At 43.7% G+C, this 23,939-nt stretch overlaps 1 long non-coding RNA gene across 1 annotated transcript in view; it reads left to right on the forward strand.

Annotated features, from left to right (window-relative positions):
- Positions 1-2,355: 2,355 nt before the first annotated feature.
- Positions 2,356-23,939, forward strand: part of LOC126100849 (uncharacterized) — a 38,743-nt gene continuing 17,159 nt past the window's right edge. The window contains exons 1-2 of the long non-coding RNA XR_007522217.1: positions 2,356-2,495; positions 22,989-23,183. This is a non-coding gene — a long non-coding RNA (uncharacterized LOC126100849). The remainder of the gene's footprint in view (positions 2,496-22,988; positions 23,184-23,939) is intronic.

Raw genomic sequence — 23,939 nt, forward strand, 5'->3', positions numbered from 1 at the left:
ATCAATCAAAGAATAATAAAAAAGTAAATAAATTGATCATTATATATACTGTAAAGGTGCCCGATTTCAGTTTGTGGAATGAAGTTCCATTCCTGTTCCACTTGGTCTGTTAATAGAGGGACGGTTAATACAGTTTGTGGATGATGCTGGCGTTGTTCTCCGATAATGTTCTATATGTGCTCGATTGGAGACAGACGTGGTGATCGAGGACGCCAATCCAACATGTCGACACTATGTAGAGCATTTTGGGTTACAACAGCGGTATGTGGGCGAGCGTTATCCTATCACCACCTGGACTGCTGTTCATGAATGGCAGCACAACAGGTCGAATCACCAGACTAAGGTAGAGTTTTGCAGTCAGGATCAGGATGCATGGTATCACCTTGAGAGAGCTCCTGCTGCCATACGAAATCACACACCAGACCACAACTCCAAGTATAGGTCCATTATGTCTAGCACGCATAGAGACTGGTTGCAGACTCTCAACTGGTCTCCTTCTAAGAAACACGCTACCATTACTGTAATCTAGGCAGAACCATCTTCCCTCCAGTGAGCTTTCGCTTGACACCACTGAAGTTGCAAATGGCTGTGGTTTGGGGTTAGTGGAACGCGCGCTACCGAGCGTCTGGCTCGGAGCTGTCAGTGAAATAATCAACTTGTAAGAGTTCGTTGTGTCACATTGGTGCCAACTGGTGCTCACTTTGCTGCTGCAGGAGCGATACGATGCGCCAGTCATACACTGAAGACGATGATCTTCCCTCTCGGTATTGCCAAGTGCCCTGTGAAGTCCGGTCTTCTTACGACCGGACATTCATGTAACCACCACTGCCACCAATCTTGTACCGCGGCTACATGTCTGCCAAGCTCTTCCGTAATATCGCAAAAGGAACACCATGCTACTAGCGTCACTCGTATACGAATGGCGTGAAATTTTAAGAGACATCATTTTTCATATGTAGAAACATTCTTGGTGTTCCTATTATTCTCCCGCCAGTACTTTTCGTTCGCTCCGCTAGCTACAGCCTTGCTCTTTATCCTCTGCACAGTATTCCAGTACTTTTTAGATAACAATGATTTAAACGTTCGTTGAATTCTTATTCTTGTTGGATATCGTCTGCCGAGATATCTTTTGTACGTACAAACCGCCTGTTCTTTTCTCGTTCCTTCTGCATTCTCCATAAGGAAGCAGCATGTGTAATTCCTCTTGGTCTGTGAAGGACGTTTACTATTTCAAAGCAATGAGCACTCGACACAGGTGAACGATATAGAAAGATACACTTGACACATATCCTCTGTGCCTCTTTTAAGCCAGTATAGCGGCGGTTTGTCCCTACTTCTCCGACTTGATGCGTCTCCTTGTTTGGGAATGGAAAACGAATTTCCGCATCGAAAGACAATCCTTTCATGTTCCAAACCGATAAATCCTACTTTCTAAATATTGTAATTCCTCCGAAACTACTAATATGATTTCAAAGAGGTAAACACCTTTGAATTCGTCTCCATGTTAGCAACATAAAAACCATATGTTGTTAGGAAATTCTCATAATTCATCAGGACGAAAACTGAATTACTGTAGCTTAAACGGTTCCATAAATAGTTAAGAGGAACAGCTTAAGTGAATCTAGTTTACGCTTCTGTTGTTTACGTGTGCAGAAGTCATGCTTACTGTATGTGAGTTTTGGCACTACAGGGCTCTCAAAATTTTGTAAATAACATTATTATCACATTTCTCATGGAATGTGCTGTTCGAATCCAAAGGGATAACAGATTTGAATGTGTACAAAATTTACTCTAGTTAAAAATCTAATATCTCACCTCCAGTGGAGAAGATGCCATAGTTAGAGAATACTTGGTGTTTGTTTCTTTGTTAGTGTGAGCATGAAGCGAAGAAAACAGCAGTTGAGACGTATATGTCAATGCAGATATTATTCATTAATTAACGAAACCCATTCTCATATTCAATTAGCACGAGCAGCACTTTCCGTTATCTCTATCCTAAAGCACTTCACAGTTTCTCGCATGCTGTATATCTCGGTACTGCGCAGCAAACAGCCGATTCATAATGAAAACTAAGCGGGTTTTGCAATATCAGGCAATCTCTCCGCTGAACACGAAATTACCATCAGACCTAGGGCACGGACCTGCTCTGTGTTTCCCATTTTGGAGCACTTTTTTCCAGAAAAGCGGCATGATTAATGTACCCATGTTAACAGCGATAAACACTCTCTATCTCGAGTCAACAGAGCATATGCTAAGCTTAATCATAGGTCTGGATAGCAGAGCTTGCGTATAAATGCGTTGGCCGCTCGCTGAGAGGATTTACTACGGGGTTCCCGCCACGCCGTTACGAATGTAATGTTTACCACAGCGGACCGTGCAGTTTTGATTCTCTTCCTCCTACTGCCTCACTTTGGCTTCGTCCTAACTTACGGCCCTAGGCCACGTCCTTGTGAAGACGATTCCAATTGCACTATATCAATTGGAGACACAGGCACGTAAGTACAGCGCTCTTTGCAAAAGTACGCTTGTTTACTAATTACTAGAGTTTCTCTCTACCAAAACTACAGTCCGCAGTACCTAAGGAAGCAATAAGTGGTAGGACTGCTAGTAGTATTGTCAGCATTCATAGGGAAAGAAACATAAATGAACGTGTGAGAGAGAAACTGCCAGCCAATTGCTTCTCTTTGTTCTTTGTTTGTTTGTTTTGTACATAATTAGACCCACACATCGTTTAACGTCTGTCCATTGTGTATTTTATATCCTCACAAAATATAAATTGCAATTTATAAATAATAAAAATTAATTGACTGCCTAACTTCTGCGCTTCTATGTAATGAAAGCAATTACTTTTGATGCATGCAGAGTTTACAAGCACAAACAGAAAAAACTATATAATGTAATCTTTATCACCACGATCAAAGGCAAAAGCTCCCCATTATTATTGATAAGTACTGAAGTTGTATACGAATGACAGTAACGTGTTTTATATAAGTTCGCCCAATTACTGAAACTATGTTTGGTATGTTTTCCTTTCGCGTTTTTTAAAAAAAGTTTACCTATTTTTGAAAACATTGCGTTTTTTATTGCTGTATGGTAAATCTGCATTGTTTCTTTTTACAACATCCCTACGTCTCACGTGAAAAATCAACAGATTTCGAATCAAACGTGAATTAAAATTCGCAGTTTCAATTTTGCTATAAGTACACTACTGGCTATTAAAATTGCTACACCACGAAGTTGACGTGCTGCAGATGCGAAATTTAACCGACAGGAAGAAGATGCTGTAGTATGCAAATGATTAGCTTTTCAAAGCATTCACGCAAGGTTGGCGCCGGTGGCGACACCTACAACGTGCTGACATGAGGAAAGTTTCCAACCGATTTCTCATACACAAACAACAGTTGACCGGCGTTGCCTAGTGAAACGTTGTTGTGATGCCTTGTGTAAGAAGGAGAAATGCGTACCATCACGTTTCCGACTTTGATAAAGATCGGATTGTAGTCTATCGCGATTGCGGTTTATCGTATCGCGAGATTTCTGCTAGTGTTGGTCGAGATCCAATGACTGTTAGCAGAATATGGAATCGGTGGGTCCACGAGGGTAATACGGACCGCCGTGCTGGATCCCAACGGCCCCGTATCACTAGCAGTCGGAATGACAGGCATCTTATCCGCATGGCTGTAACGGATCGTGCAGCCACGTTTCGATACCCGAGTCAACAGATGGGGACGTTTCCAAGACAACAACCATCTGCACGAACAGTTCGACGACGTTTGCAGCAGCATGGACTATCAACTCGGAGACTATGGCTGCGGTTACCCCTGACGCTGCATCACAGACAGGAGCGCCTGCGATGGTGTACTCAACGACGAACCTGGGTGCACGAATGGCAAAACGGCATTTTTTCGTATGTATCCAGGTTCTGTTTACAGCATCATGATGGTCGCATCCGTGTTTGGTGACATCGCAGTGAACGCACATTGGAAGCGTGTATTCGTCATCGCCATACTGGAGTACCCCCCGGCGTGATGGTATGGGTTGCCATTGGTTACACGTCTCGGTCACTTGTTCGGGGTCAACAGAAACCTTCGATCTTACTCGTCGGCTTTGACCCGTGACGTAAGCGTGTTGTGGTGTGTGACGTCATTACGGCGCGGAGTTTGTTTTGCGATTGTGGCGTGTTTGTAGATGTCTTGTTTTTGTTTGTGGTGCTCTCTGGTGGTGTGTTCATGGTTTTCGTTTGTTTTAATTTAATGCTCATTGCTGTACGTCGGGTGAGTTTGTTATTGAGTGTATTTGGTTGTGGTTTTTTGTTTAGGAATGGATATGAAAGACCGCCTTAATAGTGTTCGGTTGAGGGCGATGATGGGCGACACAGCGTTAGAACTTATCAAGTTCTTACAACTATTCGGTTTAATCGCCGAAGTTGTTAAGTGTTCTCTTTGCCTTGAGGCGATGAAATTGGTTAAAGTTCCGGCCTCTCGGACCAGCGACGGATACATGTGGTGTTGCCGGAAAGATGGCGTATGGCGTTCTATAAGGCGTGGTACCTGGTTCGAGAAGTCTAGATTGGGCATGCGTGAGATTGTGCTTATTACATATTATTTTTGTTATAGATGCCCACAGAGTTTTTGCGCGTTTGAGACTGGTGTGAGTGAGAGGACTGTTTTAGACTGGTATTCCTTTTGTCGTGAAGTGTGTTCGGAATTTATTAAGTACAGGGGTAAGTTGGGTGGGCATGGGGTGCTTGTGGAGGTGGACGAGTCTCAGTTTGGTAAAAGGAAGTATGGGAGGGGGAAGTCTGTGGCTGGTCTTTGGGTGTGGGGGGTTGTTGTTCACGGGGGTGGGGGTACTGAATGTGTTTTTAGGGTTGTGGAGGGGAGGTCGAAGGCTGAATTAGTGGGGTTAATTGAGGAGTATGTAGAGCCCGGGTCCACAATAGTTTCTGATGCTTTTTCTTCTTATAGGGGGTTGGGTGACAGGGGATTTAATCATTTAGTAGTGAACCACAGTCTAGAATTTAAGAATTATGATACTGGGGCTTGCACTAACACAATTGAGGGGATGTGGGGGGCGGTTAAGTCAGTTCTTGGGAGGGGGAAGAGGCGCTCTTCCAACCTTCAGTCTCATTTAGATGAGTACTGTTGGCGGAAGAGTGTCCCAGAGGCCTATTGCATTTTTCGGGTTTTTTTAAGGGCTGTGGGTAAAGTGTATAGGCCGAAAGTGGTTAGTTAGGGTGCATTTGTGTGTGATTGTGGTGGCCAATCTAGTTTCTGGGGCTGGAACTTTTTTGAGGTAAGTTCCGTTTTTTTTGTTTTTGATGTATGTTTTGTGTCAACAGAAATATCTGATCTCACGTGTCGGCTTTGACCCGCGACGTTAGGGACCTACACATTGATCTGTAGCGTAGCACTGAATACGAGGTTAGGTTGGGAGTTTTTTTTTTGGCGGGGGGGGGGGGGGGTCAGGGGGGGGCGCAGCCCCCCCCTGCCTGGCCTCGAGTACCACTTGTTTATTATTATCTTTGTTTGCTATCAATGTTAGCAGATTGTTCTTGTGAAACCTTTGTGTCGTTTATGGTCAGGTCAACGGAATTGTTCGATCGTAATTTATGTGATCGCAAGCTGTTGTAGATGTATGTAGGTGTAAGGGAAGTGTTGGTTTTTTAGGTTGGTGTTGGGGGATGTGATCGGTAGGTTCTGTTGAGCTATATAGGTCAATGGAAGTGTTCGATCGTAATTTATGTGATCGGGAGCTGTTGTAGATGTATGTAGGTGTAAGGGAAGTGTTGGTTTTTAAGTTTTGTATTGGGGGATGTGATCGGTAGGTTGTGTTGAGCTACATAGGTCAACGGAAGTGTTCGATCGTAATTTATGTGATCGGGAGCTGTTGTAGATGTATGTAGGTGTAAGGGAAGTGTTGGTTTTTTAGTTTTGTATTGGGGGATGTGATCGGTAGGTTCTGTTGAGCTATATAGGTCAAGGGAAGTGTCCGATTCTGGATAGGAATGTGTTTTTTTGTATTTGGTCAGTTTTGTAATGTTGATTTATTTCGTTGTATTGCGTGGTTTTGTATGGCGGTCGGTGGCTACATTTGTGTATATTTAGTTTGTCCCCACCCAAAAACCCCTAATTTCCCACGCTTGTCCCGTTAGAGTCATTAGGCTTTTTGTGAAACTTGTGTATTTCAGTGTTTATAATACGTAAGCGACGTTTTTATATCCGCCACATTGGAATTGTTGTTTATGGTCGTTTCCGCTACATTTGTGACGTCATGGGTCAAAGCCGACGGGTAAGATCGGACGCTTCTGTATTTCCCTTGTTCGCATTGACGGCACTTTGAACAGTGGACATTACATTTCAGATGTATTACGACCCGTGGCTCTACCCTTCATTTGATCCCTGCGCAACCCTACATTTCAGCAGGAAAATGGACGACCGCATGTTGCAGGTCCTGTGCGGGCCTTTCTGGATACAGAAAATGTTCGACTGCTCTCCTGACCAGCACTTTCTCCAGATCTCTCACCAGCTGAAATCGTCTGGTAAATGGTGGCCGAGCAACTGGCTCGTCACAATACGCCAGTCACTACTCTTGATGAACTGTGGTATCGTGTTGAAGCTTCAGTGTACCTGTACACGTTTGACTCAATGCCCAGACCTATCAAGGCCGTTATTACGGCCAGAGGTGGTTGTTCTGGGTACTGATTTCTCAGGATCTATGCACCCAAACTGAGTGAAAATGTAATCATATGTAGGTTCTAGTATAATATATTTGTCCAATGAATACCCGTGTATCATCTCCTTTTCTTCTTGGTGTAGCAATTTTAATGGCCAGTAGTGTTGTAGTTGTTTTGAAGGAGCAGACAGCGGGATAACTATATAGAACAAAAATTCTGCGTGGGCTACGCAGCCCTTTACACAGGTTGATTCACGAATATACGTACATATTTTAATACGTTATTGTACAAGTAAAACTAAAGAAAAAAGTTCATGTAAACATAGGTCCGCATATGTTTAGTTACAGAGTTACGGCTAATAAAAGGTTTTGCCTGAAATTTAGAAACTTCGCTGATATGAAGCCATCGTAAAACTGTACGAGGTTAAAGAAAAGCACGATTTCATTTATTTTGTTGTTATTGGTCTAGTGAATCTAATAAAACATGTCCCAAAAGTGTATCTGCAGTAGTTTTCCAGAACATCCAGAGAAGCAAAGATTATTATACAATTAAAGTTGTTTACTTTCCATTAATAATGTAGAAACGTTTATGTCATTGTTGGCAACCGTTGAGTTGTTTCAGTCGTTTCATAACCTTAGAACGAGTTAGTTTTCTGTATTGTTTACTGAAAGAACGTATTTAAGTGTATTTAAGTGAAACCACATATTAACTGTTGTAGTTTGTAGAGTATTTGTGAAAAAGGGATGCCTTTCAAACTTACGACAGAGGAATACGCCGATATGGTATTTATTTATGGCAAATGTCTGGAAGGTAAGAAACAAGTTGGACCAAGTAGTTAATAAATCAAAAATTTTACGAAATTATTTCTTTGCTTCTCTGGATCTTCTGGATAACTATTGCAGATTCACGTGTGGGACATGTTTTGTTAGATTTACAAGATCAATAACAACAAAATAAATGGAAATTGTGCTTTTCTTTAACCTCGTACAGTTTGGCGATGGCTTCATATTAGCGAAGTTGCTAAATTTCAGGCAAAATCTTTTATTAGCCGTAACTCCGAAACTAAACATTTAAGGACCTATGTTTATATGAACTTTTTCTTTAGTTTTACTTGTAGAATAACATATTAAAATATGTGCACTTCTTCGTGAATCATCCTGTATACTCCCACTCATTTCCTAGACGGTCTCTAAAGAAATCTAATAAGACCCTACTCGCATACTCAAAGAAAACTATCGAAATGATATAAAGCTCGATGGTATGCAACACACGTATCGTACGGGTAACGCGGTTGCGATCCGACCAAGACTTCGAGGTAAACTACCCTAGTCTACTCTTACTTACGGTAGTCTACCACAGCCTACGTTAGTTTTACAGCTCTACTCAGCAGCAGTCGCCACATTTCTCCCTTTTGAAGTTTTAACTCTTTCGATTAACTCAGTTTCGTGCCTTCTACTTTTTTTATTTTGGTCAATGTCTACTACGTGCTACTTCCTCTATAATGCTTTATATGTAGCAACTTTTATTTTTCTTCTCTCAAAATCTGATTCCAGTGACGTATTGACTATTACAGATTAGATGGGTGGGTGACCTTTAGAGCAGACGTTCCCTCTGGTAACAATTTTCCTTCTTATTTCTCATATCTTTACATTTCACACATCATTTGTCATATTATTCTCAAAGTCATTCTCATTTCAAGTCTTACTTCTTTACAACAATCTTCCATAAACGTGCTGTATCGGGAATTACTTCCTCTGTCCCACATCATTCCCTGATACCAGCAAAACTTTTTTTTGTTAAAGACTGCTTTCGTCATTTAATCCCACATTCCTTCCCAAATAGGAAAACATTATCATTGTTTCTGAACTTACATCTTCTGCAAACTGCAATGATTACCAGATCACAACTATCCTTCATATTTCAAATAAGCAACGGAAATTCAGCCAAGTGATGTCTTGGAGAACGGCCGATATTTAGACAGGTGATCACCCTGTCTTTTTCAAGTCACAAATGGAATGACGGGTCACTGCGCAAGGTAATTTAAAACCTCGGTGTGCAGTGTGAAACCAAAAGTGACCGAAGTTATCGACAACCAATGTGCGAGTTATCATTAACTATGTCTCTCTCTTGATTAAGAAGGGACAGGGTAAGTTTCGCGCAAGATTTAAGAAAATATCTCGATTTATAAGGCCACCTGCTAACTTCATTTTAACTGCTGTCTTAGTAGCACTATCCCAATAGGTGGAATTGCAAGCTAGAATCTCCGTGTTATTAATTTCTAAAGGATGACAGGTGCCAAGACAATGGTCCGCTATAGCAGATATACTCGGCTGTTGCAGGTGTGTATGCTCAAAACACAGTTCCTCCACGGCCCTGAAAGTCTGACCGATGTATGACATGCACACGTGCAAGGAATACGGTAGACACTCGCCTCACGCAAACCAAGATCATCCTGTACGGGTCCTAAAGTAGGCCATTTGCTGGTCGAAAATTTCACATCAAATTTCCGCAGGGAACGACCAATCCTGTTGGAAATGTGTCCTACGTCAGGCAAGAAGCATTTGGTGCCACCTTCTTATCATCATCACTTACGTGATTCACGGTTGGTCGACAGCGTAACGCGCTTATGATCTGCCTTTCACTGTAACCATTCTGCCGAAATTTGTCTTCGAGATAGACTGACTCAGCTGACAAACTTTGAGGGGCTGAAATGACGTGAGCCCTGTGAACCAAGGTACGAAGTACTCACTTCTGCTGAGGTGAATGGTGACGCCTATCAGCCACTAGATACAGATCACAGTGAGTTAGCTTCCCGTAAATGGCAAGTCCCAACGTGTCACAGCCTTCCTGCTGGCCAATGAGTAAAAGAAAGGAAGAGACAAATCCTTTAGAATGAACTCAGATGTTCTAAACAGTCATTGAAGTTCTCACTTCCATGAGGCTAAACAACTAAAGTTTCGTCTAGCCATCCGAAAGCACACACAAGTTGCAACGCTTACGACTCCAAGGCTCGTTCCTTGAAATATTCTATAAATAAATTGACAATCATAGGTGACCGTGGGCTGACCATTGCAACTCCGTATGTCTGTTCATAGCATCGGTCACTGCATTAAAAGTGAGAGTTAATACATGTCGAACTATTAATTTTAATTTTAATAACCAACAGCCTCAGTTGTACCGTTTACCTAGAATTTACCTAGGTTTCAGTCGGGATAACCCAACCTTCTTCAGAATAACTGTAACTACCGTTTGTCCATAGTGGACATCGTCAAGCTAAAACTACAAATTCATAAATTATCGTCAGACTGTAAAAACTTACCTGAAACTGCCGCGGCCCCACTTCGCGACCGCGATGCGGCAGCCACGAATGCTGTACTAGAACTCGTACAGCCAGTACAGCTACAAAAGTTAATGCACTTCGTTTGTTTTTTGCCCCAATTAGCGTTGTATCTTTATTGCACTGAAAATAGTGCACAGTTGTGCAAATGATGATATGTTCGGAAACCGAGTTGGTCCATTCACTCACGGTACCTGCTCTTGACAACTGTAAAGTGGAGTTCAGTATGATCAAGTGGCCGTCAAACTGCGGCACGCTGGCCGCATGAGGCGTGATCAAGTATTTGATAGTAACGCAAACAGGCACGGGACTGGACTCGACTCCCCGTCGCTAGATTCTAACGTGGGTTCTCCGCTAGGCGTTAGGAAAAGGATGGTGGGGATGTGTTCACGGATGGGTCCTGATGACACAATAACAACAATAGGTCAACTGCAATACATTGGTTGTTGTCCCTCCGGGAAAGTTTGCTCCTGCCCGTAATATTCTCGGCGACCACGAAGGTGGCTCACACGTGTGGCCGCTGCTGCGACTAGCTGCTCTGGCGTAACGGTAATCCGCTGCGTCGGCAGCTGCGCTGTGGCGTTTGTGGGTCGTACCGAGCCGCAGGCCTTTGTTCTGATCGCGGCTGGGAGGCGTCGTCGTCGTCGGCGGTGACAGTGGGACAGGTCAGCGCCCCGTCTTGAGCGACCACCCGGGCGGCGGCTGTCTGGCGTCGGCAGGCTTGTGTGCGGACGTTTGCCACGATTTTACCTGCTCCGAAGGGTTGGGTCCCTTGTCTCCCCCTCCTCCTCCTCTTCCTCCTCCTCCTCACCTGCCGCCTGACCCGCAGTAAAGGTACTTACTGAGCCTTTCCGCTGGTTTACTTAACATAGGACCAGAATCTCTATGGATTTTCCGCCACATGTCTAGAGAGAGTTTCGTTGTGGAAACTATTAAATGCATCTCGCATTGAAACCCGCACCAAATTTCGAGCCTCAGTAAAACTTCACCAACGTTGGAGATTTTGCGTTCGTCTAAATTATACTTGCCTTTTTCGATGCTCCTGCAGCAGCTTTCTGTCGTGTTTTGTGTACCATGGGGGATCAGTTCCGTCTCTTATTAATTTATTTGATATGAATCTCTCGAGTGCTGTTGATACTATTTCTTTGAACTTAAGCTACATATGGTCTTACTTACATAGTTTGGAAGGATTGGAGACTGCCTCTTAGAAAGACGTCAACCGAATTTTTATTTGCTTTTATAAATAGATATATTTCGTGTTGTGTTGGCAGGAGAGCCACTAGTGGAGGCCGAAATGCACGCGTTTTAGCTCACGCAGGCTGGCGTGAGGAAGGAACGACTATACTGACGTGAGGTCTGGAACATGACAAGGAATTAGAATTCAGAAAGCGGACGTAATTAGTTTGATACTTAACTTTAATCCATTAATGATGAACATCGCTATTGACGGTACATGATTCACAATGTTATCTGTTCAGAAGACATAGTACCTGAATATGGCGCCTTGCTAGGTCGTAGCAAATGACATAGCTGAAGGCTATGCTAAACTGTCGTCTCTGCAAATGAGAGCGTATGTAGGCAGTGAACCATCGCTAGCAAAGTCGGCTGTACAACTGGGGCGAGTGTTAGGGAGTCTCTCTAGACTAGACCTGCCGTGTGGCGGCGCTCGGTCTGCAATCACTGATAGTGGCAACACGCGGGTCCGACGTATACTAACGGACCGCGGCCTATTTAAAGGCTACCACCTAGCAAGTGTGGTGTCTGGCGGTGACACTACATTTCGCGTTTTGTTTTGGTGAATTTCTTTGTTACAGAATTGACCCTCGCTACGACTGTGTGTTCACTAATCCCTGTGTCTGTCGTGATGCTCAGGATTATTTGTGACTAAGAGATCAAGTGTGCTTTCATAACCATTTACAATTTGAATGTCCTCGTGAACTAATTTTTCAAACTAATTTTTAAAAAGCATTTACAACAATTATGGAAGTTGTTTTCTATCTACAATAGGGTCTGAAAACGTATTTCTGTCAACATACGGAAAGTAGATTGAAGTCACTGCCAACTATAATTGTACGAGTAGGGTACCTATTTGTGATGACACTCAAGTTTTCTTTGAACTGTTCAACAACTGTTTCATCTGAGATCGGGGGTCGGTAAACGGAGCCAGTTATTAATTTATTCCGGTTGTCGAGTATAACCTCTGCCCATACTAAGTCACACGAACTATCTGCTTCACTGTCGCTTGTGAGCTGTAACACACATTACATTATTTTTCCTTAAGTTGTCCTTCTTGTTTCTGTTTTAGTGCAGATCATTACAACTACGGCTTTTACCTCCAAAACCGAGGATGCTTTCTCTGCGATCCTGTAAATACCAGACGTAAACAATGTAGAACGACAACATACGTCACTAGCGTAGCATTGTGTATTACTTCATTTCCTTCTTTCTAACATTTTAAAATTGTACGTCGACTTTAGGTGACATGTCAATCATAGATGTTCTTATCTCTATTTCGTGAACGTATTTTCAGTCATGTTTTTAACATTGTCCCGCTGCACTTTATTAACTAATGTTTCGCCGCCTGTGATATCGCATTTTAGAGAAGTACATTAATATGTCGTTCTTCTTTTCAAACATTCACATACCCATTTCTTCTTTCCTTGTCTTTTGGGCATGCAGTTGTAGTAATTAAAGTAGGCACAAATGCAGTGATCAAAAAGAAATGATTAGCGTACATTCGCATTCTGTTTACGTCGTTCCTTTCTTGTTGCTCCCATGGCGATGGACTGTTTCTATCGCAATCAGTAAGCGTGAAAGGAAGCTACCGTACAGACAGAGGAATCTATATTTATACTTGGCAGAACTAATTACATGCTGATATAATCGTCGGTATTGCTTTCGTTTCCCAAAAGTTATAAATATTTCGATTTCAGAAAAGAAGCTCTGTGAAACTTCCTGGCAGATTAAAACTGTGTGTCCGACCGAGACTCGAACTCAGGACCTTTGCCTTCCGCGGGCAAGTGCTCTACCATCTGAGCTACCGAAGCACGACTCACGCTCGGTCTTCAGAGCTTTACTTCTGCCAGTATCTCGTCTCCTACCTTCCAAACTTTACAGAAGCTCTCCTGCGAACCAAGCAGGTCGGGCACACAGTTTTAATCTGCCAGTAAGTTTCATATCAGCGCACACTCCGCTACAGAGTGAAAATATCATTCTGGAAACATCCCTCAGGCTGTGGCTAAGCCATGTCTCCGTAATATCCTTTCTTACAGGAGTGCTAGTTCTGCATGGTTCGCAGGAGAGCTTCTGTAAAGCTTGGAAAGTAGGAGACGAGATACTGGCAGAAGTAAAGCTGTGAGGACCTGCCGTGAGTCGTGCTTCGGTAGCTCAGATGGTAGAGCACTAGCCCGCGACAGGCAAAGGTCCCGAGTTCGAGTCTCGGTCGGGCACACAGTTTTAATCTGCCAGAAAGTTTCATATCAGCGCACACTCCACTGCAGAGTGAAAATCTCATTCAAGAAGCTCTGTATTTGGCGAAGATGTCGAAGAACGTCCCTTACGTAATGGTTGCATCGGTTAAGCCCGTCTCACACGGAGCAAGGTTCGCCGCAAGTTTGCGAGATGGCGTGCATGCCTGCTGGCTTGCAGGGAAAGGAGCCGGCTATCTTCCATGCCGAAGCTCTCCCACGGTGCAAGATCGGCATCTAGTTGTGTTGTGATCGGCTGCATGTTGCATCGAACTAAGATGGCTGCTTCAGGTACAGATGTTCAGAGCAAACTGGCCTTATTAGTTGTTTTGGTGCTAAACGATGCAGAAATGCATGCTAATGAGCGAAGAAGAAAGAAAGAATGGGCGAAAAACTGGATTAAGAGGAGAAACGCTGGAAAAGGTGTGCTCTCCATGCTTCATAAACCGTTGAGGTTAGTTCGCATAACACCTACTTTTGTTTGAAAGGTATCACCGTTTCATTACTGTTTGACTTTATAAATATACCAATAATGACGTAATCCATTACCATTCAAGATTATGTGCTTTCAAAAATCGGGTGAATATTCAGTGCGATATTTCTAGGAAGTAGTCTTAATTGTGTCCGATTTTTGCAAGTAGTAGGTTTCTACATTCAACACAAAATTCATAGTTTTGTACTTACGTCGTTCACCCCAGCGCCACAGCTTTTCTATGATTGCACTTTGGTGTACTCCACTTTAAATTGAGTACGTAAATTGTGCATTTTGCTATAGCAGTCCTTGCTCGTCGTGTATGGTCGAACAAGACACACGGCACTTGCAATTTTTTTGGGTGCTTCTGCACGCAAGTGTTTATTCTAATAGTTTGCGCTTTTCGAGACTTACAGACACTGTTCTTCCCTATAAGTACATATCAATGCTTCTATCGCTTCCTTGGACCACTGCGGTGCCATTATTTAATAATTATAAGAACTTCCTACCGCACCTCACAACAGCAGAAAAGCGACTATCAGCAAAGGCTTTCCGCCCAAGCTTTCCGTATCTGACGTCACAAACGAAACGTCTCATGATTGGCCAACGCAGGTAGCACGCAGGGAACCTTGCAAGAAAAACAGCACCGGACCTATCCTGGAAATCTTACAAGGCTCCCAGCAAGGTAGCCCGCTAGCAGACGACGGATTCCGCAAGGTAGCCGTCGCGCGATCTAGCAAGGAAACACAGCGAATCTTGCTCCGTGTGAGACGGGCTTTACTAGAGGGATCGCTACCTGGCGAAGGGGCAAGTGTGGCAAATGTCCTGCGCGGCCAATGTCCGGCATTCGGCAGGCCAGGGTCCTCGGCTCCGGCCCCGGTCACTGTGTTTGTGGGGGCAGCGTCCCAGGACGATGGCGACAGTGCGTTACCATGGCGCACCCCCACTGCCATTACAGTGACGATAGTGACGATGTTGACCACAGCGGCAGCGTCAATCTGGCGCCTCCTAGGTGACGATCTGCATTTCGGTCGTGTCTATTACTATGGCTGGATGACGATTCCGAACTGGTGGCGGCGCTTAGTGAAACAGGCTCTGCGTCACTCCAACACCTCACGACGGTTAATGAAGAGAAGGTGGTCCCAGTACTTAAATACGCCTCTCTGTCGCTGAAGTTTGCGCTTCTACCTCCCCAGTAGGTCGGTGGAATATTCTGGCGTTGCTCAGCTTGCATAACTGACCCTATTACCGCCCTCCATGTTGACACCGTGGCGTGCAGCGAGCTGCTTCTTGTCACATCCTGCACTGGTCAGCTCAGCCACCCACTTGAGTCATGGTACCATATTAGCGAGCTCCACAACAGCATGTAACACACATACGACTTCTGGCTCCCAGTATTCCTTAACATTTTTAACTAATCTCATTACAGTAAAATTCCCACCTTTAACTTACTCAGTCGCTCTAACCATTCGATCCTCTAGAGTAACATGCATCTGTCAATTAGCAGCAGAATCCTATAACTTTAACTAACGTTAAGAGCTTCTTAAGAGTGTAGTTTTCCTGCTCATTGCCAACAAAAACACTAACAGCGATAGTAATATTTTAAAATGTACTTAATTTTAATTGATGTTGGTGAATTCGGTCGTGAGATAAGTAATGTTGGGCGCTTACCACGGGGGTTGAGGGGTAAGTAGACTGGCCACTAAAAGGTTTGAGGATGTGACACGGAAAATGTTTTGTTGTCTGTCTTCCAGTACTGACAGCTCACGGGAATGTGCAGTTCTTTCCGATCACCTGCTGTGCTGTAAATATTGACACGCTCATAGAGACAGTCATTTTCAAGTGAGGTACTTACTTGTTCCAAGGAATATTATAGTAGAATGTAGTGAGTAGAAGACAACTGACGTTTGAAAGATGTAGTAAACATCTGTGATCGTGTCTCATACTGCATAATGCATTTAAATTTATGTACTGTAATTAACCAGTTAATGATACACACACGCAGACAACACAACAACACTTCTTCAGACAATTGCAGTGGAACATATTTCGCGTTAGTCAAGGTGGCAGCAACCTGTAACACATGTCGGCATGAAGTGTTCCTAATGTTGGAGACTTTTAACTATCAGTAGTTTTTGGTCGACGGCTAAATAACTGATGATGCTCGAAGTACGGAGGATATAAAATGTAGACTGACAATGGCAAGAGCGGCATTTCTGAAAAAGAGAAATTTGTTAAAATCGAGTATAAATTTAAGTATAAGGAAGTCTTTTTTGAAAGTATTTGATTGGAGTGTAGCCATGTGTGGAAGACAAACACGGAAGGTAAAATGTTCAGACAAGAAGAAATAGAAGCTTTAGAAATGTGGTGCTATCGAAGAATGCTGAAAATTAGATGGATAGATCACGTAACTAGGTACTGAATAGAATTGGGGAGAAAAGAAATTGTAGCACAGCCTGACTAGAAGAGGGGATTGGTTGTTAGGATGCATTCTAAGACATCAAGGGATTGGGGGAGGGGGGGGTCAAAATCGTAGAGGGAGGCCAGGAGATGAATACTGTCAGGAGATTCAGAAGGATGTAGGTTGCAGTAGTTACTCGCAGATGAAGAGGCTTGCACAGGATAGAGTAACATGAAGAGCTAAATCAAACCAGTACGAGCGAACACCACAACAAACATAACCAATTAATAATAAAATCGGAACGTATGCGGTTTGAGGTGCCACCCCACTGTATCGGTATTGGCTCTTGAGCAAAGAACTTCGACGATCATTGGGCTACCCCGTTAAGCTTGCGTTGTGCACTGCTCGGATATGTCAATTGCTGTACGTTAACAATGACGCGCAGCGGTAGAGAGAGATTTAGTGTGGAAGTGAAGGCTTCGTGGGTGTTCACGAACGCAATGGAAGAACGACACACAGACGCTATCCTGAGCTGTTCCTGCAGAGACAGGAACCTCACCACACTATTTTCGCGTCTGTACATAGGCGCCCACGTGAAACCGGATGCTTCCATGTTAAAATGATAGCGTGTTACAATCATTTTCGTTGATATGAAGCTATTTTCACAGAAGCAAATATCATTGGGTTAACAAATCGCATAAATCATAATTACAGTGTTAGTCTGAAACGAATAGCGGGAGACAGTGGGTCCCTGATGCCAAAATACTCTGAACGTATGCCTGGACAACGTCTGAAAGTTTATCAGTGGAATTCTGGTTCACCCTGTACACAGCCTATCATATACACTACGTGATATACCCCGCTTTACAGTTCGCTAGAGCCAGTCATGTAATTACAGGTACCATAAATGTAAGCAAAAAGGTTGATATGGTCTTTCTCATATTTTTAATTTTAATCGGCATAATGGTTACAGGGGTTTGACAAAAATATGGGAACACCTCGAGAAATGCATGCTTAAACATAAATGCAGATGCTAGCCACGCCTGTAGATTACGCTGTCGTGTTCGACCACGAATGGTACCTGTCCCATTCATTACAAGTGTCAGTCGTCAAAACAGTATTCTGCATAGTTGTGACTGCGTTATGTCAGAGCTAAGTAAATTCTAACGTGGAGAAATTTTTGGTGCCTGTGTGGTGGTTCTTCGGTAACCAAGGAACCAAAGTGTTTGTCGTTTCAACAGGCGCCATTTCGAGATTGCCTACCGCATACATCGAAAGTGGAAAGACATCATCCGCTAAGTAACAACGCGGTTGAATGTGCATCGCGACGGACGGTCATTGAAGTGGTTTGTGACGAAAAATAAGAAGATGACAGCTGCAGAAGTCACTGCGGAACTAAATGTTGCACTCGCTAATCCTGTTAGCACCAAAACACGAAGAGAGCTACAGAAGCAGGGAACTGTGGGCTAGCTGGAATTCCTACACCACCCATCAGTGATGCAAGTGCCCTTATCAAGAAAACGTGGTGCTGAAGCTGTAAAACCATAACTGTGGAGCAATGGAAGAAAGTTGTGTGGTCGGAGAAGTGTTGTTGAACAGTTTCTCCAACATGTGATCCAGCTTACGTCCCGTCAGTGAAATAAATAGAGGGTTTGGTGATGATTTCGGTAACGATATCGCTGTATTCCAAGGGCCCCATGGTTACTCTCTAAGATCGCATTGCTGCAAAGGATTATGAGACTATTTTGGGTGATCACATCCATTCTATGGTACAATGTTTGTTCCTTATTGGTGATCCTGTGTCCCAAAACTACAGAGTTCCTGTTCACACAGATCTCATCGTCCAGAACCGGTTTTCGCAGCACGACAGCGAATTTTCGCATCTCCCCTGGGTACCACTGCCACCAAATCTCAATCTTATTCAGTCTTTGTGGTCTAATTTGGTGGGTAGGGTGTATGGTCGCTTTCCATCTCCATCATCGATAAATTACCATTATTTTACAGGACGATTGGTATAAGATTCCCTTGACAACCATACAGGACCTTTAGTTACCCATTGCGAGACAACTGGAAGTTATTTTGAATGCCAACGGTTTCCCTACACGGTATTAGACACATTAATGTATTGTGTTCATGATGTTCCCATATTTTTGTCCATTCCTTGAAAATATTCGTATTTGTTTACTTTCAAGGAAATTTGTGGTGCCATTCCTTTTCAATAAAACGTAATACAGAAGTTGTGATTATTCAGTCCATTTCTGGTTGACGGAAGTGCCCAATGTCTTTCTCACATCCCCCGTGTGACCATTGAGTGCTTCGACAATTTTCTACCAATTACATTTCTTTTTCTTCAGCATTTGTACTGTTGATCTCTAGGCTCGCAGAAATACATATGACATACAGGGTGGTCGGAAATTTCCGTTAGAAACGTCTCGGACTTGTAGACGGTAGTGAGTACAGAACATTTTGAATAGGAACCCATGTCCGGAATCGTATCGTTTCCTTTCTACGACAGTTTCGATTCAGATGTGTACCTCGTCAACGTCTGCTTAGGGCAAGAGCAACGTCTCAGAGTTATCTGTCCTGGTATGCAACAGGGCAAACATGGTGACGTGTACTACGTCAAACGATCCCGGATGTCACTTATTGTCTGCTTTGCTGTGAGATCGAATCAACAAATGGTTCAAATGGCTATGAACACTATGGGACTTAACATCTGAGGTCATCAGTCCCCTACACCTTAGCCGGCCGCGGTGGTCTAGCGGTTCTAGGCGCTCAGTCCGGAACCGCGCGACTGCTACGGTCGCAGGTTCGAATCCTGCCTCGGGCATGGATGTCTGTGATGTCCTTAGGTTAGTTAGGTTTAAGTAGTTCTAAGTTCTATGGGACTGATGACCACAGATGTTTAGTCCCATAGTGCTCAGAGCCAGCCCCTACACCTTAGAACTACTTAAACCTAACTAATCTAAGGACATAACACATATTCATGCACGAGGCAGAATTCGAACCTACGACCGTAGCGGTCGCGCGGTTCCAGACTGAAGCGCCTACAACCGCTAGGCCGACCCGAGTCAACACCTGTGCATCACCGATAGAGGAAACGTGGTGCAGTACACGTTTGCGGAATACGCAGACATGCTTCTTGTGTATGGCGAAGCTGGAGGTAACGGAAGAGCACGCTATGGTTCCAGCAGACTTTCCACAATGCGTCGCCTTCTGCACATGGTTCCTGCACCGTTGAATCGACGTGCCTCTGTTTCCACGTCGGGTTCTCTTCACAGATGAATGTAGGTTCACAAGGGATTGTGTTCTGAATGCTCGAAATAGCGATGTTTGGGAGGACGAAAACCCTCACGCCACGCGTGTTCAGGGATATCAAGACAGGTTGGGAATTAACGTGTGGGCAGGTACTCTGGACGTTCATGTGATTGAACCATACCTCCTTCCAGCCAAGCTCACGGGTCCCGCATACTTAGTCTTTCTACGACACATAATGGACCCGTTCTTGGAAGCTGTGCCATTGAATGTCCGTCAGGAAATGTGGTTTCGGCATGATGGAACACCACCTCACTTTTCACTGGCTGTCCGGAGACATCTCAACAGACGGTATGGTGAAAGATGGATAGGCCGTGGTGGTCCAACAGCGTGGCCGCCACGATCGCCGGAATTAACCCCTATGGACTACTTCTTGTGGGGTCGTATGAAGAGCCTAATTTACGAGACACCTGTAGAGTCAGAGGAAGATCTACTGGCACGGGTTCTGGCTGTTGCACAAGACACTGAAGAGACACCAGATGGAATGGAGAGAGTGTACCAGAACATGCTTCGGAGTGTGTGTAACAACGTTGGTGGTCGCCACATCGAACCGCTGTTGTAATGCATCGGTACGTTGCGCCTGGTGCCGTAGATGCTGGGTTCTTGTTCTTGTCGCCTAATGTAAGGCGTAAGATGTAACTTGTAATGCAAATGCGTAAGTAAAATAACGGAACGAGTCAGTATTCTTTTCAAATGAATTGCAACAATTGTACTGGGTCACGCCTAAGTACATTCCTCATGTGAGTGTGGATGAGATAATCATCTGCATTGAAACTGTCGTAGAACGGTTCAAAATGTTATGTACTCACTACGCTCTGCATGCCCTAGAAGTTTGTAACGGGAATATCCGACCACCCTGTATATACTCTCCTGCCAACAACATTAAATTCTGCGCCGAGCGAGGTGGCGCAGTGGTTAGCACACTAGACTCGCATTCGGGAGGACGACGGTTCAATCCCGCGTCCGGCCATCCTGATTCAGGTTTTCCGTGATTTCCCTAAATCCCTCCAGGCAAATGCCGGGATGTTTCCTCTGAAAGGGCACGGCCGACTTCCTTCCCCGTCCTTTCCTAATCCGATGAGACGGATGACCTCGATGTTTGATCTCTTCCTCCAAACAACCCAAATCCAAAACATTACATTCTTTTCTAACCACACAATAGCACACGCAGCTCATGTCACAACAAAAGTACTTCTCACGCAACAAAGCAGACGAATCCTGTCTGTCCTGCAAGCATCGAGGAAGGGAGAACGCGAACTTCCATGGATGGTTCGCTAAACGACCGACGACCATAGGAAGACGAACGAGCACAAGTGAATGAAAAGTGAACAAACCGAATGCTATTCTCTGGCTCTCGGCTACTGTGTACACAAAAGAATCTGGTTCACTGATACCCGTTCGATTGCGTTCGAGCCATTGTATGCCAGGTTTGACTAGTCAGTCGCTACAAGCACGTCATTTTATTATACGAGTGTCATCAGAAATCTCACAAGGGAACCTCCCCATCGCACCCCCCTCAGATTTAATTATAAGTTGGCACAGTGGATAGGCCTTGAAAAACTGAACACAGATCGATCGAGAAAACAGGAAGAAGTTGTGTGGAACTATGAAAAAATAAGCAAAATATACAAACTGGGTCGTCCATGCGCAAGATAGGCAATATTAAGGGCAAAAGGAGGCGAAGAGCTCCGTGGTCCCGCGGTTAGCGTGAACAGCTGCGGAACGGGAGGTCCTTGGTTCAAATCTTCCCTCGACCGAAAATTTTAACTTTCAGTTTATGTGAAAAACTCTCATGTTTTCATCACTTTTTTGGAGTGATTATTACATCCACAAGAAAACCTAAATCGGGCAAGGTAGAAGAAACTTTTCACCCATTCGCCAAGTGTACTAGTTAGGTGGGTCGACAACATATTCCTGTCATGTGACGCACATGCTGTCTCCAGTGTCGTATACAAAATATCAGACGTGTTTTCCTGTGGAGGAATCGGTTGACCTATGACCTTGCGATCAAATGTTTTCGGTTCCCATTGGAGAGGCACGTCCTTTCGTCAACTAATCACACGGTTTTGCGGTGCGGTCGCAAAACACAGACACTAAACTTATTACAGTGAACAGAGACGTCAATGAACGAACGGACAGATCATAACTTTGCGAAAATAAAGAAAGCAAAATTTTCAGTCGAGGGCAGATTTAAACAAAGGACCTCTCGTTCCGCAGCTGTTCACGCTAACCACGGGACCACGGAGCTCTTCGCCTCACATTGCCCTTAATATTGTCTATCTTGCGCATGGACGACCCAGTTTGTATATTTTGCTTATTTTTTCATAGTTCCACACAACTTCTTCCTGTTTTCTTGATTGATCTGTGTTCAGTTTTTCAAGGCCTATCTATTGTGCCAACTTATAACTAAATCTGAGGGGGGTGCGATGGGGATGTTCCCTTGTCAGTAGCTTGTACACATGTAATCTGTTGCCGACGCAATAGACTGAACTAAAAACATTGCCCGCTTACCACGCTAACCATTACATGACATGTTTGCCGCTAGTACCGGGTGATCAAAAAGTCAGTATAAATTTGAAAACTGAATAAATCAGGGAATAATGTAGATAGAGAGGTACAAATTGACACACATGCTTGGAATGACATGGGGTTTTATTAGAACCAAAAAAATACAAAAGTTCAAAAAATGTCCGACAGGTGGCGCTTCATCTAATCAGAATAGCAATAATTAGCATAACAAAGTAAGACAAAGCAAAGATGATGCTCTTTACAGGAAATGCTCAATCTGGCCCCCATCATTCCTCAACAATAGCTGTAGTCGAGGAATAATGTGAACAGCACTGTAAAGCATGCCCGGAGTTATGGTGAGGCATTGGCGTCGGATGTTGTCTTTCAGCATCCCTAGAGATGTCGGTCGATCACGATACACTTGCGACTTCAGGTAACCCCAAAGCCAATAATCACACGGACTGAGGTCTGGGGACCTGGGAGGCCAAGCAAGACTAACGTGGCGGCTGCGCACACGATCATCACCAAACGACGCGCACCAGAGATCTTTCACGCGTCTAGCAATATGGGGTGGAGCGCCATCCTGCATCTAATAAAACCCCATGTCATTCCAAGCGTGTGGGTCAATTTTGACCTCTCTATCTACATTATTCCGTGGTTTATTAAGTTTTCAAATTTATACTGACTTTTTTATCACCCGGTACTTCGCTCCTCGTCTGGCGCATGCGCGCGGCGCACTTTCGTACCAGCCTCTGAGGGCGGACGCGTCGTGCAGCGACTATAGTCTCCCAGAGACCTTTCTTTGAACACAGGACGCCGGGTCACGATGCCGACGGGCAGAAGCCGCCGCTTGCCTGCGCTTCACCAGCCGCCAAGCCCAGAAGTTCCAGCTGGGCCTCCATGCTCGGGGGAGTTTTCGCAGTTGGGATGTATGCAACCGCCTAACTTCGGGGCACCCTCAATGCATTTCTTCTCTCCGCCGATGCTTCTCCTTATGCTTCTTCTCGGTAAGTTCCTAGTCAATTATTTATTTCTCGTTCGATCTACCAGATACATTTTACAAAGAACAGATAAGTTCAACATAAATCACAATAAACGTTTGGAACTTACAATGTGGAAACAAATTATATCAGTTATTACATTAAAATTGTGTCAGAGAAACTACATTATTACATTAAATGGAACAAAAGTCACATAAACTGAAGACAATTAATTACACAGTGTAACGGAACATATTAAAGGCTTTACTGTACCGAAGTATGTGATACCCTCCAAATACAACCAGTTTAACGAGTATTTGTGATTATAGAAAAGTTATTGTGTATGTTAACAATGATTGCGTAACATGTCTCCATAAACAGTCAACCCATTAAATTATACTGAATAACTAACCCACACAAAAGTTAATATCACTTGATCACTGATACAGCAAATGTCATCATGTAAAAACACTGAGTTCATCTTAAATAATTAATATGAAGTACGAAAAATAGTGTACAATTTAGGTATTTTGGATCTCCTTAAATAAAAATCACCCAGTGAAACCTATTTGTTCACTAGGAGCGTATAGTATTCACGAAATCAATCCTGTTTTAGACGAAAACCAATGTATTTCTTAATAATTCATGTTAATTACTTATTTATGCAAATTAGAGAAGTCAATTGACAAACTTCTAAAAAACGGACTTTTTGTAACAAAGAATTATTCTGTCAAGTCAACAAATCTGTCTGTCATTTTAATAACATGTTAAATTATGTCACTC

This window comes from Schistocerca cancellata, chromosome 9 (genome assembly GCF_023864275.1).
Source record: "Schistocerca cancellata isolate TAMUIC-IGC-003103 chromosome 9, iqSchCanc2.1, whole genome shotgun sequence".
NCBI lineage: Eukaryota > Metazoa > Arthropoda > Insecta > Orthoptera > Acrididae > Schistocerca > Schistocerca cancellata.